The 18,190-nt window shown below is 44.8% G+C and overlaps 1 protein-coding gene across 5 annotated transcripts in view; it reads right to left on the reverse strand.

Annotated features, from left to right (window-relative positions):
- The window catches only part of LOC119967393 (protein eva-1 homolog A-like), a 436,489-nt gene that overhangs the window by 35,760 nt on the left and 382,539 nt on the right, over positions 1–18,190 (reverse strand). The window contains exon 1 of one of the 5 annotated variants that reach the window (XM_038799897.1): positions 12,157–12,812. The exons of the other annotated variants lie outside the window; for them this stretch is intronic. The gene's annotated coding sequence lies outside the window, so the exon portion shown is untranslated. Of the gene's footprint in view, positions 1–12,156; positions 12,813–18,190 lie in introns of those variants that run through there. 5 annotated transcript variants of the gene reach the window in all.

The following is an 18,190-nucleotide window of genomic DNA, read 5'->3' on the forward strand; positions in this document are numbered from 1 at the left end:
AGCGGGAGCTGAGAGTCAGAGCGGGAGCTGAGAGTCAGAGCGGGAGCTGAGAGTCAGAGCGGAGAGGGATACATCTGGGCAGCGGGCTGAGTTTGAAAAACAGTCCAGGAGTGATATCATAGGAAAACATCATGTTAATTGGCTGGTAAGCAAGTGCCAATTTGCATTATCTTTTCTAAATTGCTTTCAGATTAAAGGTAAAATGAGAAATATTTTACAGATTAGAAAGACTATCAGAAAATCAGCTGGAAGTTTAAAATAAGAAAAAAACAAATGAAAAATGAATAAAATAGAGATGCAGGGCCAGGTGTTGTACCTGCATGGTGTAGGAGCTGCTGAACCCCATTGTGGTTCATAGTGAACACATCTGTAGCAAGTGTTGGTTGTTTGAGGAACTTTGGCTCACAGTTCCTGAGCTGGAGTCTGAGCTTCGGATACTGCAACACATCAGGGAGAGGGAGAGTTACCTGGACGCTGTGTTTCAGGAGGCAGTCACACCCCTTAGAGTAACTACCTTGAATTCAACCAGTGGTCAGGAACAGGGGGGTTTCACTATGAGCGAGGCAGGTAGAGGGATCCAGGAGGTAAAGTTGGAGGAGCCTCAGCCCTTGTTCTTGTCCAACAGGTTTGAGGTTCTTGCTCCCTTTGTGGATAACAGTGGGGACTGTGGGGAGGAAGAGCAAATTGTCTACAGCACCGTGGTACAGCGAGTCATTCAAGTGGAGGGGGGAAGGGGGGCGCAAGAAAAGAAATGTAGCCATTATGGGGATGGTATACATGATGTGGAGATGCCGGCGTTGGACTGGGGTGAGCACAGTAAGAAGTCTTACAACACCAGGTTAAAGTCCAACAGGTTTGTTTCAAACACGAGCTTTCGGAGCACGGCTCCTTCCTCAGGTGAATCATTCACCTGAGGAAGGAGCCGTGCTCCGAAAGCTCGTGTTTGAAACAAACCTGTTGGACTTTAACCTGGTGTTGTAAGACTTCTTACGGGGATGGTATAGTTAGGGGTATAGGCACCGTTCTCTGTGTCTGGTATCAAGAGTTCCGAAGTTTGTATTGCCTGCCTGCTGCTCGGGTTCAGGATATCTCATCTGGGTTGCAGAGGAACCTGGGGTGGGAGGGTAATGGTCCAGTTGCCTTAGTCCACGTAGGTACCAATGACAGAGGTAGGACAAAGGCAGAGGTTCTGCTGAAGGAATATGAGCAGCTGGGGGTTAAATTAAAAAGCAGAACCAAAAAGGTAATCATTTCCAGATTACTACCTGAGCCACGAGCTAATTGGCACAGGGTCAATAAGATTAAAGAGGTAAATGCGTGGCTCAAAGTTTGCTGTGGGAGAAACAGATTTGAATTGATGGGACATTAGCACCAGTACTGGGGATGGAGGGAGCTGTTCTGATTGGACCGTATTCACCTGCATCAAGCTGGGACCAGAGTCCTGGCAAATCGCATAACTAGAGCTGTAGGGAAAATTAGAAAATCAAAGTTAAAGGAGAAGGTAGAAGTGCAGGTTCATGATGAGGACTTGAAGCAAGATAAAGTGGGGGAGCGGGGGGAAGGGGGGGGGGGGGGGGAGGGGTGCTCTGGGGAGGTTAATAAACTTTCCAGAACATGAAATACAACAGCGGCAGGAATCTAACTTCAAGCACAGCAGATACTGGGACAACAATGAGAAAAGGGGTGATCAACACAGGACTGAAGGGATTGTACCTAAATTTTCACAATATACAAAACAAGGTAAATGAGCTTGTAGCGCACATTGAAATTGGCCGGTGCGACTTTGTGTGCATTACAGAGACGTGGCTGCAAGAAGATCAGGACTGGGATCTAAATATCTAGTATGTGTCCTATCGAAAGGACAGGCAGATGGGTAAAGGGGGCGGGGTTACCTCATTAGTAAGGAATGAAATTAAATGGATAGCAAGAAGTGATATAGGATCAGAAAGCATGGAAGCTGTGCGGGTAGAATTGAAGAATCACAAAGAAAAAAAATAATTTGCAAGGAAGAAGAAATATGCAAAGGGGAAGGAAGAGGCATCCATGGTTGATGAGAGAAGTCAGGGACAGCATAAAAGCAAAATAAAAAGCATACAATGTGGCAAGGATTAGTGGGAAGCCTGAGGATTGGGAAGCCTTTAAAAACAAGCAGAGGACAACCAAAAATGGAATAAGACGGGAGAAGACGAAATATGGTGTGTAAGCCAGCTAGTAATACAAAAGAAAATTGCAAGAGTATTTTTCCATATATAAAAGGTAAGAGGGAGGCAAGAATAGACATTGGACCATTGGAAAATGAGGCTGGAGAAGTAGTAATAGGGAACAAAGAAGTGGCAGAGGAACCGAATAGATACTGGGCATCCATCTTCACGTTTGAAGACACCAGTGGCATACCAGAACTTCAAGAGAAGCATGGGAGAGGAGGGGCATGTAATGGCTGTCACGGAGAATGCACTGGGGAAGTTGAAAGGTCTGAAGGTGGATAAATCATCTTCTGGATGGCGTATACCCCAGTGAAGGACTTAGCTGAGGAGATTGTGGAGGTATTGGTGGTGCTCTTTCAGGAATCACTGGAGTTAGGGTATGCCCCAGAGGACTGGAAAATGGCTAATGTAACACCCCTGTTTAAGAAGAGAATAAAATGGGAAATTATAGGCCGGTTCGTCTGACTTCGGCCATTGGTAAGATTTTAGGATGTATTATTAAGGATGAGATTGCGGAGTACTTGGATGTGCATGGTAAAGTAGGACCGAGTCAGCATGGATTCGTCAACGTGTGGTCATGCCTGACAAATCTGTTAGAGTTTTTGAGGAAGTAACAAGGAAGCTAGACAAAGGAGAACCAGTGGACATTATCTATTTGGATTTCCTTTGGATTTCCAGAAGACCTTTGACAAGGTGGCTTACAGGATGCTTCTAAATAAGACAGGAACTCATGGTGTTCGGGGCAAGGTACTGGCATGGATAGAGGATTGGTTGACTGGCAGAAGGTAGAGGGTGAGGATAAAGGGGTATTTTTAAAATTCCCCCTTAGTGTCCAAAAGGAGAAGGGTTTACTGGCTTATGGGGAGAGGTGGAGGTGTGGGCTGAGGTAGTGTGTTCCAAGGGTCGTTGCAGATTCGATGGGCCGAATGGCCTTCTTCTGCATTGAAGGGATTATCGGATTGTTGCCAAGTGTGCAAATGATACAAAGATATGCAGAGGGACAGGTCGTGTTTAGGAAGCGGTGAGGCTGCAGAAGGACTTTGACAGGCGAGGAGAGTGGGCAAAGAAGTGGCAGGTGGAATACAATGTGGAAAAGTGTACGGTTATGCACTTTGGAAGGAGGAATGGAAGGATAGACTATTTTCTAAATGGGGAAAGGCTTTGGGAATCTGAAGAACAAAGAGATTTAGGAGTCCTAGTTCAGGAATCCCATAAGGTTAACGTGCAGGTTCAGTTGGCAGTTAGGAAGACAAATGCAATGCCAGCATTCATTTCAAGAGGGCCAGAATACATCAGCAAGGATGTACTTCTGAGGCTGAATACAGTTCTGGTTAGACCCCATTTGGAGTATTATGAGCAGTTTTGGACCTAAGGAAGGATGTGCTGACCTTGGAGCGATCCAGAGGAGGTTCACAACAACGATCCCGGGAATGAAGAGCTTGTTAAATGAGGAGCGGTTGAGATGGAGTTTAGAAGGATGACGGGAAATCTTACTGAAACTTACAGGATACTGAGAGGCCTAGATAGAGTGGATGTGGAGAGGATGTTTCCACTAGTAGGAGAGACTAGAACCCGAGGGTACAGTCTCAGCCTGAAGGGACGACCCTTTAAAACTAAGATGAGGGGGAATGTGTTCAGCCAGAGGGTGGTGAATTTGTGGAATTCATTGCCACAGCTACCGTGGAGACCAAGTCACTGAGTGTCTTTAAGACAGAGATAGATATGTTCTTGATTAATAAGAAGACCAGGAGTTACAGGGAGTGGGTAGGAGAATTGGGATGAGGAACATATCAGACATGATTGAATGGCTGAGCAGACGCGATGGGCCAAATGGTCTCATACTGGCCCCAAATCTATGGCCTTATGAGGCACAATTTAATGGAAAAGGAACAGAGTCCCATTTTGGGCACATTTTGGGGGATGCAGCACCAAGACCGATCCCGCTATTAAACGGGACTCTGCTCCTTTTTGGACCCCGCCAAGGAACACCCCACCTAGGCCATACTTAGACTCATTTAGACGAGTGAGCTGAGTTTATTAGTGCAGGAATAGATCTCTGGACCCCCACAGCAGCCTCTGGACCTGCACCCCAACACCCCAACGTACCAATTAGAGGGTCCTTGAGCCCCGCACACCCCACCTGGGACATCCCCGGCACCAAACTCTGGCATAGGCAAGATGTCACCTGGGAACCTTTGCACTGCCAGCCTGGCACCCTGGCAGCGTCTCTGCCAGCCTGGCAAGGCCACCTGAGCACCTTACAGTGCTGCGAATCCCAGGTGACATCAGGAGTGCCTGGGTACCACCCTGCTCAGAGCCTGACCACTCGTCCCCCGGTCACCTGGGAGATCCCCGTAAGTGCTGATATGCCCGCGCCACATTTGGGGAAACCAGCGCTAAACAACGCTCGGCCTCTTGCAAGATTTAACAGCCTCATCGCATTACTCTGTCTGGTGCGATGAGGCCAGTAAATCATGGCCATGGTCTTATGGAAAATGTTATCTGAAGATAAACTAAATCAGCACCAAGTCTTTAAGCACCAACTATTGCAGGTTTCCATGGACTTCTTTAACTGTTCACACCCCAGACTAATCACCTGCATTTCTCAGATCAACACAAACTAAATACTCTTTATAATGTCTGAAGTTATAAGTATTTTCGTACAGGACATTGACAAGCAAAAACATTAACACAAAGTATAGTGAAAACCTGATTAAAAACAGTTTCATTGGAACAATGTGATAAAAAGTTCGAGTCAAACAATCTTTTCGCACAGGAGGCCATTCAACCCATCGTGGCTGTTGAAAGAGCGATCCAATTTATCTCACTCCCTTGCTCTGTCCCCATAGCACTGCTATTTTATTTTGATCTTATCATTTTGCCTCCTTACTGTGCCAGGAATGGTGGTGATAAAAGAAATCTTATCAGTATGACATAAAAATAATCTTATCAACTTTTGGCTTACAATTTGGCCAGTTTAAATAAATCTTGCCCTCTCGCATGCATTAGTCATTGGACAAAACAATGCAACCCCAGACAAATCAATTGCTCTTTTCAGACAAAGGTCCAACTCATATACGTAAAACATGACTTCTGTCTGCAACGTTACTATGTGCTTATCAAATTCTGCTATAATAACATACAGATAAGAGTCAAGATCCCCCGTACTCTTAGTTGTATTGCAAACCTTAGACCTCGGAATATAATTACATGATATACCAAATGTTCAAAGAAAGCAAACCTAAATCAGCAGTTCAACATATTTTATGCAAAACATATTCTTTGAGTTGAGTCAGAACATTTTTATGCGTCAGAACTAAGTGGTAAATTGTACAGCCAAGCTGCATGAACATTCAAGCTGACCGCAGTGATGATCAATTAAACATTAGAACACAGCATAAAATAGCAACTGATGACAAAATATTTGTTTACGATTTAATGTTTCATGTACCACTGAGTTCTTGTACATAAAGCAGAGGAACTGCAATTTTTCTGAACTGCACATTTAAAGACAATCATTCATTATCTACTGTGAGCTGAAGCAATATGGGGATGTTTTATTGAAGCACCACATCGATAGGATCCATGATTTTTGAGGGGTGGAGCTGAGTGTTGTGTATATTTATGCTGTATATTAAAATAAAATTGTGCATTTATAAAGCATCTTTCACAACCTCAGGAAGGCCCAAAGCACACCATAACCCATTTGACTATTACAGACTTAAACTGTCAGACTGCAATGCCAATAACCCATTCAAAGGTCCCACACCTTTCCTTCCGTCTGTCCCTGACCATCAGTGTTGTTGGTCACAATGTTTAATCACCCTTGTGCATTCCCTTAATGGTTGTTTTCAGTGCGCCTGTCCGAGCGCTCCAATGCACCACTACCCCAGTGGCTGCAGCTTGGTTGGTGGAAGGCTGCTGACTTTCAGCGAAAGAAATTACAGACGGCCTTAAGGGATGACCTCGAGCAGCTCTGAGCCCAGAAAGCTCGACTGTAGACTGCACCATCACATCATGGGCAGCAGCAGTCTGGGCTGACTGGCTGACCAGCAGCACCAGGGACATTAATGGTGGAACGGCAATGATGAAAGCATGAATGCTATCTTTGAGAAATAGAAAGTTTGTGCTCTATGACTACTCCACTACTACTTGCCAGGGCAACCCCAGAGCAATCCTAATAATTTGTTGGAGGACAGATTGTTGGACTGCTATGATAACCTGCAAGCTCGTTTGCACACTGTTAACCATGGTCACTTGGTGGCAGCCTGAGCTTGTGTGGCAGCAAGCAGACTTTGCATAGCTTACCTGAGTTTCCATTGCAGAGGTCCAAGTCCTGGTGGATCCTTGTTGTACTGCAATAGAAGCTGAAACATTGGCCTTGTGCTGTAACATGGCTGGATCCACATGTGCTGATAGATACTATTAAGAAGTAGCTCCAAGATGTGTGCAAAGCCCTGTGCCAAGCTGAACTCCGCTATTTTCCCTGACCAACTGCAACCTTTCTGATAGTCTTCCCAATACTTAAAGCCTTGAGATGTGAATACACATCAGCCTTCTCCTGTAGACAACAGTCTACAGTTCCCTTCAGCCAAACCTGTGTTTGACCTTGTCCTCAGGTGAGTTTGCACCTTCATTATCTTTGGTCCCTCCCCTGGCCGTAGGCCACTGGTGCCCAATGTCTCACCACAGTGAGATCCCAGCAGGTCCCAGCTCTATAAAGTATCCTCTAATATACATACAGTGTCTGTATCTGAGTTGCTAGTGTGAAATCAAGTAACAATGTGATTTCATCATCACTCTCTTACTGTTCTGCCACTGTCTGGTCAGGTTGCACTGCTTTAGAATCCGAAAATAGAAATACACAAGAGAAATGAGGAGTCGTGCAATCGAGGAGATTAGCTAAGGGATGCATCGAGGAGATTAACTAAGGGACACCATCCGCAGTTTGTAAATCAGAAGAGATTGAAGGAGGAAAGGAAATTGGAATATGAGATTACGTATGAGGGTTCAACCCCACCCCTGGCTACAGCCTCCATAATGGACGTGCCTATAATGGCCAGCACCATCTCTTCCGGGAGACTCAGGATTATGCAACTGTGCCACCTCATGCCTCAATGGTGAGTTCTTATGCATCACCTTGTAATGTAGGAGAGAGGAAAATGTGTCTATGAGTCTGTTTGGGTGATGGGCCTGTTAAGCTTGAATGGCTGGCAGTGAGTGCACAAGTGCCAAATATACAGGATGTGGTGTAGCGTTTGAATGGCAGGTATAAGTCCAATAGGAATTGTGGTAGGTCAGTGATGGGGGTTTGGTGGATTGAACAGTGGCTGAGGTTTAATTGTGAAGTTAGTGGCAGATGGCATTTAAAGATGAGGTCTTCAACTTCTTGAAGCACTACATCCAGGCTCTTGAGGCTTGACTTCAGGCATTGACCCCCAAAACTATCTAGTTCCATTGTTTTCTGGTTCCTTGCAAAAAAAACATCACCCTTTTGTCCCACCTTTTTACTGAAGCTGCAGTTTCGGGTCTGAAAACATTAGAGCCTACACTCTGCACTGTGCTGTGCCACACGCTAACTGTTCGCATGTCAGAATCACTTTCTGGGCTATTCCCAGAACCTGCTTCAGCTACAGTACACCTGCTCTTTATGAGGCGCATGGTAGTTTTGAGCACCTCATCTTCTGATTACAACCTCAGCACGGATTACAACCTTTCACTGCAGTCATTATCATTCATCATGTCTTTAATTCTCTGACACCTTTGTCATTTAATATCAACTGGCCTCTACCCTATTCCAAGCTTTCTCTTTTGCTCTTCCACTCCTTCCCTTTCCATAGCAGAAAACAGGATAATATGTTTGTCAAGGAGTCATCCAGGCTCTAAATGTTAGTTCCCTTCTCTGTCCACACATGCTGTCAGTCTCGCTGGAATTGCCCAATATTTTCTGTGTTTATAGTAATTCTGAAGGAGAATCATATTTGGCCTGAAACATTAACTCCCTGTCACACCTGCTGAGTATTTGCAGCACTTTCTGTTTTTATTCAGATTTCCAGCATCCGCAGTATTTTACTTTCACTTTGAAGCAATGTCGACCGGCCTTAAGTGGTGCTAGTTATTCAAGACATTCTTCTTTTCTCAGGCATACAGCTAACCAACAGCACGGTTAGTTCTGGTGGATTATTGAAATGGCAAGAAACAAAAAGAAGTCCCGCTGTCTGCATTGAAATCAATGGGCACGATATTCTGGCCTCCCTGCTGCGTGTTTCTCGGGGGCAGGAGGCCGCCTGCTGGTGGCGGGATCTTCTGGTCCCTCTACTGTCAATGGGATTTCCCACTGAATCCACCAGTAGGGGGTGAGCCGTTGGTGACACCAGTAGATCCAGCCAGAAGATCTCGCCCAATGAGTGCAGGTTAAGTGCACATCATGATCCCTGTGAATGTTACAGACACCAATGAACTTGGGTCCCCACTGAAATGGCATGGAATGGATAAACAGCTACAACAAATGTAGGTGCATGTTTAAAAGTGCAGGAGGTCTTAAAGACTGAAGACACCAGTTATTTCTAGATGGTGCTTAATATTTGCATCTATTGTCCCTAGAAATACTAGCATGCTGATGGTTCCCAGTAAATGGGAAGATTTATCCCTGACAAGTATAATTTTGCTCTTAATCAGTTGCAGGTACAGGACTGTTCCTTGCTGGGAGCAATTACTGAGAGATAATTTGTGTGATTATGTGTGCTTCCCTCTTTTTCAAAAAAGGACCAGGACTATTGAATGAAACTTGTTTGTGCAGTGCAACTTTCTTTGGAACAGATGTTCAAACTAATCAGCATTTCCACATGTCAGTTGCTATATTCTGCTAATGGGAAACATGACTGTTTCTTCAAACTTGATTTCATTTGGACCCAAATACTATCCCTCTTAAAAAAATAAATTTGAAGCAAACCAAAGTTTCATGATGAGTAAATTGGGCAGTAAAGATTGTTGGACAGTTAGCTGTGTAACACAACTTGTTTAAGATATCTCTCTGGTAACTGTTACTATCAGCTACATAATAAGATAATTCAAATAAAAGCCAGTTGTTCACAACCAGTATTTAAAAGTAATGAATTAAACTTTCACTTGGTCATTTGTTGATATTTGCATACCTTGTCCTTACCATCATGAGTTCAAGAACATTCAAGTTCAGTTCTCCATCCATCAAATATACGAGCACAACATGTAAAATGATTTATTTAGCCAACGTACTCCAGGTTTCAGGTTTAATTTAATCATTTACATATGGCAGGCATTGTGCAGTTCCACATAACGGAGGTGAGGTATTTGTTTCAAAGCCCTGTTTTATGTCCTGCTTTGTTGAGAGAGGAAGCATGCAATAATAACTTGCTTGACAGCCATTCTCTTTTAGTTGTCAACAGCAGAGGTTTCTCAAATATTTGCTACAATATGTCAAACAAATTAAGGCATGTAGGTGCCAAAGCACAGCAAAATGTTCGACTTGGTATTCACAGCAAGGTTTTCTTAAATAAACAGGCAAGTAATCCCTCATGGCTTAGAATGTAAATCCGAAGGGGTAGCCTTTCAACATCCTGCTTGGAGCATAAAACTGACGTTGCAGATCAGCCGCTATTATTAAAACTGCCCAATTTCTGCAATAGCCAGTATTACACCAAGCAGAAATGTGACAATCTGTCCCTTGGTGTAATAAGAGTCTTAGAAAGCAGGAAGGATAACATGGTTGTTCTGGTGTGTTAGCTGGCTAGAAGTAAAATTCAGCGGGCAAAATTAACTGGAGCTCCCATTGCTGACTACTGGAGAAAGGATATATGTGGGCACTGGGTGAAGATATAGACTGGCCACCTGAGTGACATGTTACAGGGCTGTCATCACCAATGGCATTGTAACCAGCCTTATGTTACCTCTTCAGGAGGGAAAGAAAGAAAAATGTACTGCCATTTTCAAATCCAAAGCAGCAAATTTGGGTCAAAAATTTACAAAAGCAAAATACTGCAGATGCTGAAAATCTGAAACTAGAAACAGAAAATGCTGGAAATACGCAGCAGGACAGTCGGCATCTGGAGAGAATGAAACAATCAGTCATTAGTTCCAATGATAGTTAATGTTTCAGGTCGATGACCTCTGTCCCTACCTCCTCAGATGCTGTTTAACCTGCTAAACATATCAGCATTTTGTGCATTTTGGATCAAAAGTTTGTTTTGTTTGCCATTTAATTTGTAGACTGCTTTCGGTTTGACTCCTATCTCAGGATACTTGATTTTTATTTGAAGGGGCTAATGCTGTTTTGTTCTTTTCTTGATCTTCTCAGGCACAAGCTAATTGCAACCTGCTTCTATGCCTCAATCAACATTCTTCTGAGCCAGACTCTAGATGTTTGTAAGAGTGGCACAGGGGGTGGCACAGTCACACAGTGGTTAACACTGTTGTTTCACAATGCCAGGGTCCCAGGTTCGATTCCCGGCATGGGTCACTGTCTGTGTGGAATCTGCACGTTCTCCCCGTGTCTATGTGGGTTTCCTCCGGTTTCCTCCTATAAGTTCTGAAAGTCGTGCTTGTTAGGTAAATTGGACATCCTGAATTCTCCCTCTGTATACCCGAACAGGCACTGGGGTGTGGCGACCAGAGAATTTTCACAGTAACTTCATTGCAGTGTTAATGTAAGCCTACTTGTGACAATAATAAAGACTATTATCTTAGATTTTCCCTCCCATTTTGAGATGTGCTTGGGCCCTAAACATGGCTTCTCCCGGCAGTGGAGCTGGAAATTCATTGATATGAGGCAGTTGCAAGTGCAACCCCATATTCCACTATTCCAAGGCCCCGCCTGTTGCTGCACCAATAAACTATGCAAATTTGTTTTCACCCCTGTCATTTTCTTAGCGAGTGTGCATTTCAACAGATCCATTTGCTTACAGGGTGGAAATAACTATGATCTTGCTATTATTATAAGATTTCTACTAATCACAGCATATTTGTCCAGAATAATGGGAATTCCAGGCCAACAGTAGTGATGTGGATGGTGTTTTGATTCCTTTTTTGGGGATTTTAATTGCGTTTATGTCAATTTGTAGTTAATGTATTTGCATAATTTTGTATATTTTGTTGTTTACATGAGTAAACAACTTACTAGCCATCTTTATGAAGCAATTTCCTCACTGCAACCTTAGGTAATTTGGACATTCAGAATTCTTCCTCAGAGTACCCGAAGAGGCGCCGGAATGTGGCGACTAGGGGATATTCACAGTAACTTCATTGCAGTGTAAAAATAAGCCTACTTGTGACATTAAAGATTATTAATATGACTTAATCCAAAATCTATATTAATCAGATGGGAAACTGCATTAAGAAGAGTGATCCTATAGGAAGACCATAGTTATTATTCTGCAGCATAAGCAGAACGGTTTCAAAGAGCAATCAAGCTCACCACGAATACAAGTTTAAGTGGAATTAATCATTTAGCATTGCACATTTCAGCTCAAATGTACAGCTCAAAATTAAGAGCAAACTATTCCAGAATGTGATGCTGGCCATAGCCACAAAAGCTGAATGGAGCTTATGCTGACTGATAAAAACCTAACCAGCACACAAAGGTGAGCCCAGCAGCAAACTACAACCATGAGCTTGTGCATAACCTTGATGGACCTCAGAAAGCAACCCCTTTTCACCGAAGAACTGAGTTTCATGACACTAATAATAGCTCCCAGCAACACAGAGCAAAATGTTTAGAAAGCCCCATCCCACCCTCCAGTAACAACTCTGCATTCTGCCTTGAAGAAATCAAAAAATCAGAAATAAAGGCAGATACCAAGAGCCTAGGGCAAACCCAACAAATAATCAGACACAGTAGTAATGTGAACATTATTCTCCAAACCACCCCACTCTTTACCAGCATTTGCCAAGTAATAAAAAGCAATTATAACAACGATACCTCTTTACTGGTGAGATGAAGTAGTCAGACACATCAAGTAGACTGCAGTGTATTCCTACTCATCAATTGCTTAGATGAACACTCAAGAGTTACAGCTTCATTGTTTTCTTGATCAAAAGCAGTCTGGATTCCAAAGCCAAAATTCAGTGGTAAATCCAATTTTCTCCCATTACTGCTTATTGACAGTAGGGACAGAGCAGCACACAAAGCGATGGCTTGTTGTAAGCATGCAGGAAGTGAATAACATCTGCTTTCCTATTTAAGCACAAGAGCATCTGTGTTAAAAAGCAAGCGCCCTTTGCAGCCACGAGCAGCAGCCCACCTTCAGGATGACTTCAGCAGCACACAGACGACACTCGAGCTAAAGCATTTAGTGGAAAGTAGTACAGTCAGAGGAGGAAGGTGGACCCATTTCCTTCACCTTCAGAAATCAGCGGGTGGCGACAGGATTAGAACATGAACCAGCAGCCTTTCATTGTACACAGTAAGATCTATAACTGACTGAGTAGCCAGCTTGGGCCAGCCGGATCCTATAATTAGTATTTCTTTAACCTTTCCCTCCTGTTCCCAAGTTGTTCAACATCTTGCAAGGCAGCTAGAAGGGGGAATGCAATATACAGGGAGCAAGAAGGGATTAAGGTACACACACAGCCCCAGACAGATTGCAATATGTGCGAGAAATGAGAGGGAGTTCAAGGACAGAAACAGGAAATGACACTGAAAATTCTCAATGCTCCAATACAAACTCCCTGATGTGGACCTTTTTTTAAAAAACTGCACAGTCACAAAAACTGCTGACTGAAGCCAGGGAAGGAAAGTCAGCACAACATATTAAATTGAAGGGGGGGGGGGGGCTTGAGTAAGAAGACAGCTTGTAATATGGCTTTATCTTTATGACTGTGAGCAATGGATTAATGTTATGGTTTACTGCGAATTCAGGAAAGTACACAGTGTTACCAATTTCTCTTTCGCTTCAACACTAAAATCAGCGTGCTGTATGTACTGGTAATATCTTTTATTTGTACTCATCAATAAATCCATGATCTTTTTTTCAAATCAAAGCAATATATTGGTATCAATAAGGTCCCTGAAGTTTCAAAACCACCCAGTAGTTTATGGCAAAAATGTTACAGGTCATACATTGGAAACACTCAGTCCATTCATACCTCAAACAAATGCCCAATTCTATGCGAAACAGCATACCTATATGCTTCATTTGCTTCTTTCAAAGACACACTACCCTTATTTTCCTTGGCAGACCTAGGGACTTGTGACAAACTGACTCCTAAAATAAAACAAAACTGATCTGTGCACATTATCACAATGCTCAATGCCTACAAAAGGCTCATTATTCAATACAGAGCAAGGCAATCTGTTCGTTTTTTATAAAGTTCTCACACACTCTAGCTTTCTCGCTCTTTATTTTTGCAGACAGCTTAATTGAAACAGCCTGTAGGTTTCCAACAAAACTGGTTTGTAATTGAGAATTAGTGCAGTCTACATTGTCAGTGGTTTCTAAGATCCTCTCTCTGTAGACCAACAGAAGACACCCCAACTCTTTTATGTAGGAGAAACAAACATTATTTATAATTTCTTTTTGAAGGAGGTTTGATCATTTATGGCAACAGCCTAACATTTTCATATAAAGATAATTATATAGATTTTCTTAGGGTAGACTCTTTGATGCCCTCAGATCTGGGAAGAAATGCTGAAACCATTATTACTTGCAATATTAATATTTCATCTGTTGTTTTATTTTCCTTACTTCAATGTTCGCCAACATATCTGGAACTCCCCTACTAACAGCGCCAGATGGACTGCATCGGTTCAAGAAGGTGGCAATGGCAATTGGAGATGGGCAGTAAATGCTGGCCTTCCCAGCCACCCCCACACCCCATGAAAGAATTAAAAAATCTCAGGCTATTCAAAGATACATCAGCTTTACCCATGTTAAAGTTTGTAGGGATCAAGGGTGATTGGGATGATGTTGTTCATGCTCCTTATATATGGGCAATTACTCCATTACAGTGATGCTTCACTGGTGGTTAAAATATGAGCATGCAGAGAGTGGCAGATCCGGTTATACACGATACCTTGTTAATTTGGCACCATGAGAATCTAAGGGCATTGGTTAGGGCATGCACTTGCCATGGAAGGAAAGGCATTCAGACTGTGCTAAGTGAGCATCAAGTTAGAATCAATTGTGAAGATTCAAAATACATATGGGGAGATGGTGGCATAGTGGTATTGTCACTGGACTAGTAATCTAGAGACCTAGTGTAATGCTCTGGGGACCCGGGTTCAAATCCCACCATAGCAGATGGTGAAATTTGAATTTGATAAGGAAAGATCTGAAATTAAAAGTCTGTTGTGAAAGCCCATCTGGTTCATTTATGTCCTTTAGGGAAGGAAATCTGTCGTCCTTACCTACACGTGACACCAAACCCACAGCAATATGGTTGACTCTTTAATGCCCTCCGGCAATAAATGGTTTCCCAGCAATGCTCACATCCCATGAACGAATGAGAAAAGGCCCGTCTCTGCTGCCTTAATTTTTCTTCTGGTTAAATTTTATTTTGGTTCCTTCCTTCTGCACTGTTGTGACAATGGTTGGCACCTTTTGAGAGGCCCAAGATCAGACGGACTTTGAAAAGATTGTGGTTTGGGTTCTGATGCTTGTTTTACAGATATGGAGTAGTGAGAGTCTGATTAAACTTTAACACTCAAAAGTTAACGTTTTCCCCATCATAAGAAATAGAAAAATGTAGCAAGAAATTGGGCGGGATTCTGTGTCCCGGGAAGCTTGGATTGCATTCCACGATGGGACAGAGAATCGGGCGTGGGGACAAAATCGGGGTTGGTGGCAGACGCCGACCTGAATGCGAGGCTCCGATGCCCCGCTGTCAGCGGGAATGAGGTCCATACCGCACACCATGCTGAACATGGAAATAAATGCAAATGAGTCTTAATAATCTATGCACATCTGTTTAGCAGCCCTGGTGCCATATTCTCCGGTCTCCTGCAATTTTCTGGTCCCCACAGCTGGGAAACATGTGGGAGCAAATCACTTGTGGTTTTTATTAGCGTGGCCTTGACGTGGTGGACCTCCTGTTGGGCGAAGGTACCTTTGTCCACCACATCAAGACTATGCTGGTAGAGACCCCCTGGGCCCATCCAAGGGCCAAGTCCCCTGCAAAAATACACTGTCGGCCCACGTCTCCTCCCCCACACCCCACCCATAGGGACCCCTGTAATAGGGGACTACACTGCAGGGGCCCCCTGCCTAAAGGAATCCCCTCCACAGACCGCCCCCCGACACACAGTCCTTCTCACCCCCAGAAAAGGGACTTTTGTCTGGAAGCAAGAGAAAAGTCCAGATAGGAGCAGTGGGAAACATTATAGCTGTAATACTTACCTTGAAGCTCCACATGCCAAATCCTGTGCCTGCTTCTGGTTCCCACAGATCCATTAGCTCATCCAACGCCAGTCATGGCTTTTGAGTAGTGGTCTGTGATTGACAGCTTGCAAAAACCATCTGCAGCTTTGATACTTATATCTCTTTGATGTGGCTGCTGTGCGGTGCAGGGGGGAGGGAGTCGGGGCCAATTTGCAGTGTGGGGGTTTGGACCTCGGATGAGCTCAGACGGTCTCGACCATTGTGGCCCTGGCGTGGTGAACCTGCAATGGGCTTTGCCCCCTTTGCCCACCATGAGGTCCATCACACCAGGACTACGATTGTCGAGACTACAAATGAACTGCACCCACGTGATTCCCAGCTGCGGTGACCGGAGAATGAAGGGGAGGCCGGGGAATAAGGCACCGGGCCCACTAAATAGATTCAAATGGGTCATTACGACCATTTGCATTTATTTCTACGATCCTGCTGGTGTGCAAGGACCTCATTCACGCCGCCATCGGTGGGTCGGAGCATCACATTCGGGTCAGCACCTGCCGCCAATCCTGATTTTGCCCTGATACTCGGGGCGCAATTCTCCGCACTCACGACGGTGCGGAGAATAGCGTGGCTCGTAAAATTTTACGGCCACGCTCGTCCGACGCCCTCCCGCTATTCTCCCACCCCCACGCCCGACTCTCGATACGAATCGCTGCCGCCGTTTTTTTACGGCCAGCAGCGATTCTCAGCTGGCCGATGGGCCGAGTTCCCAGCCCTTTACGGCTGTTTTTACGAACGGCAAACACACCTGGTCTGGCCGTTCGTAAAAACGGCCGTAAAATGCCAATTTTTAAAACCATGGCACTGATTGGCACGGCAGTACCACGGCCGTGCCAAGGGTGCCATGGGCCCGCGATCGGTGCCCACCGATCGCGGGCAGCGGGTCCGATGCCCGCGCACTCTTTGTCCCTCCGCCGCCCCGCTGTATCACTTCGCGGGGCGGCTGAGGGGCATCCCGGCCCGCGCATGCGCGGGTTTCGCGCAAATGCGCGATGACGTCATCCGTGCATGCGCGGGTTGGAGTCTTCCAATCCGCGCATGCGCGGCTGACGTCATATGACGTCAGCCGGCGCAAACTCTGGCAAGCGGGCTTAACGAAATTCGTTAAGCCCGCGATGCCGGAGTTTACGGCGGCGGCATGCTAGCCCCGACCGGGGACCAGAATCGGTTCCCGGTCGGGGAGGGGGGGGGCTGGCGTCAAACCCGCCCGGATTTGACGCCAGCCTTACGATTTCTCCCCCTCTGGGAGAATCGCGCCCCCGATTCTTCGGTCCCATCGGGGAGCGCATTCCGTGAGTCCCGGGGCGGGAAGCATAATCTCCCAAATGGAGAATTCCGCCCATTGACCTTTATCTTTTGAAAAAATAGATTGCATTAAATAAATTTTCCACTCACCTCAAAAGTTAATGTCTGACCTTGCCAACATCATTGTGACTGAACATTCTTTAACTATTACCTCAGTAAGAATATTCTGTGCTGGTTTACACCAGGGACAAATGGGCTAAGTTAGCGTAATCCGGCTCAAATCACCATACTTACTTCTTGAAAAAAAATTTGTTATGAATGGAATAAGTTGGATTATAAAAAATAAAACGGCATGCCAAAATATGAGAAAGAGAGACCTTGAACTTCTTAGCATCTGCCAGCAGTCCAGAAATTAGACCAAATTATAATTATATATTGGTTAGCTGATGAAATTACGTCCCACATGTTTGCGTAGCTATGCCAGAAGCATACTTAGCAAACAATAGTTGCATTGCAGTCTTCCCAATTCACCCCAAATAAACAACACTCAGTGTCGTTAGAAAATGACAAATGTCTTCCTTGAGAGAAAAAATAGTTGCTCAGGAGGGAAAAGACGCGGAAATATTCAAGGTCAGCTACGTCCAAGTAAACATCTTCCGGTTTTACAAGTAAAGGATTCAGCTTCAATTGAGGTCCTGTTTCCTGGCACAGTTGGAGAAGGAACAGTATATCCAGGTGGTTCACGTTCAGCTCACAATAACTGCAGTTAAGCTTACAAATATTATTCACAGATGCCAAGCTGATTCGGTAACTACAATATGCATATTATAGGGTGAATCCAGACTATTGAGATTCTGAGTTTTAACTCTGAGTTCAAAAAAATGCAAACCTTCGTTCCAGGATTGTTAGAAATTTGTCCAAGCCAGTGGACATTAAGCAATCTTCAATAAAGAAGATACAAAGAATGTTTTATACGAAAGCATTAGTAAACCACGGGCGCGATTCTCCCAAAGGGAGACAAAATGCCGACGCCGGAGTGAAAACCGGAGTGTTTCACTCCGGCATCGGAGGCCGCTCCTCGCCCCCTATTCTCCCACCCCCAGGGGGCTAGGAGCGGCAGCGCGTCAATCTCGGGCGCATCAAAGCGGCGCTGCCTGAATGACGCGGCCGGCGGTGCCCTAATGACGTCACCCGCGCATGCGCAGGTTGGCGTCTTCCCCTCCGCTGCCCCGCAAGACATGGAGGATTGATCTTGCGGGCCGGCGGAGGGAAAAGAATGCGTCTTTCAGAGATGCCGGCCTGACGTTCAGTGGGCACCGATCGCGGGCCAGACCC

Source organism: Scyliorhinus canicula, chromosome 6 (genome assembly GCF_902713615.1).
Source record: "Scyliorhinus canicula chromosome 6, sScyCan1.1, whole genome shotgun sequence".
Taxonomy (NCBI): Eukaryota; Metazoa; Chordata; class Chondrichthyes; order Carcharhiniformes; family Scyliorhinidae; genus Scyliorhinus; species Scyliorhinus canicula.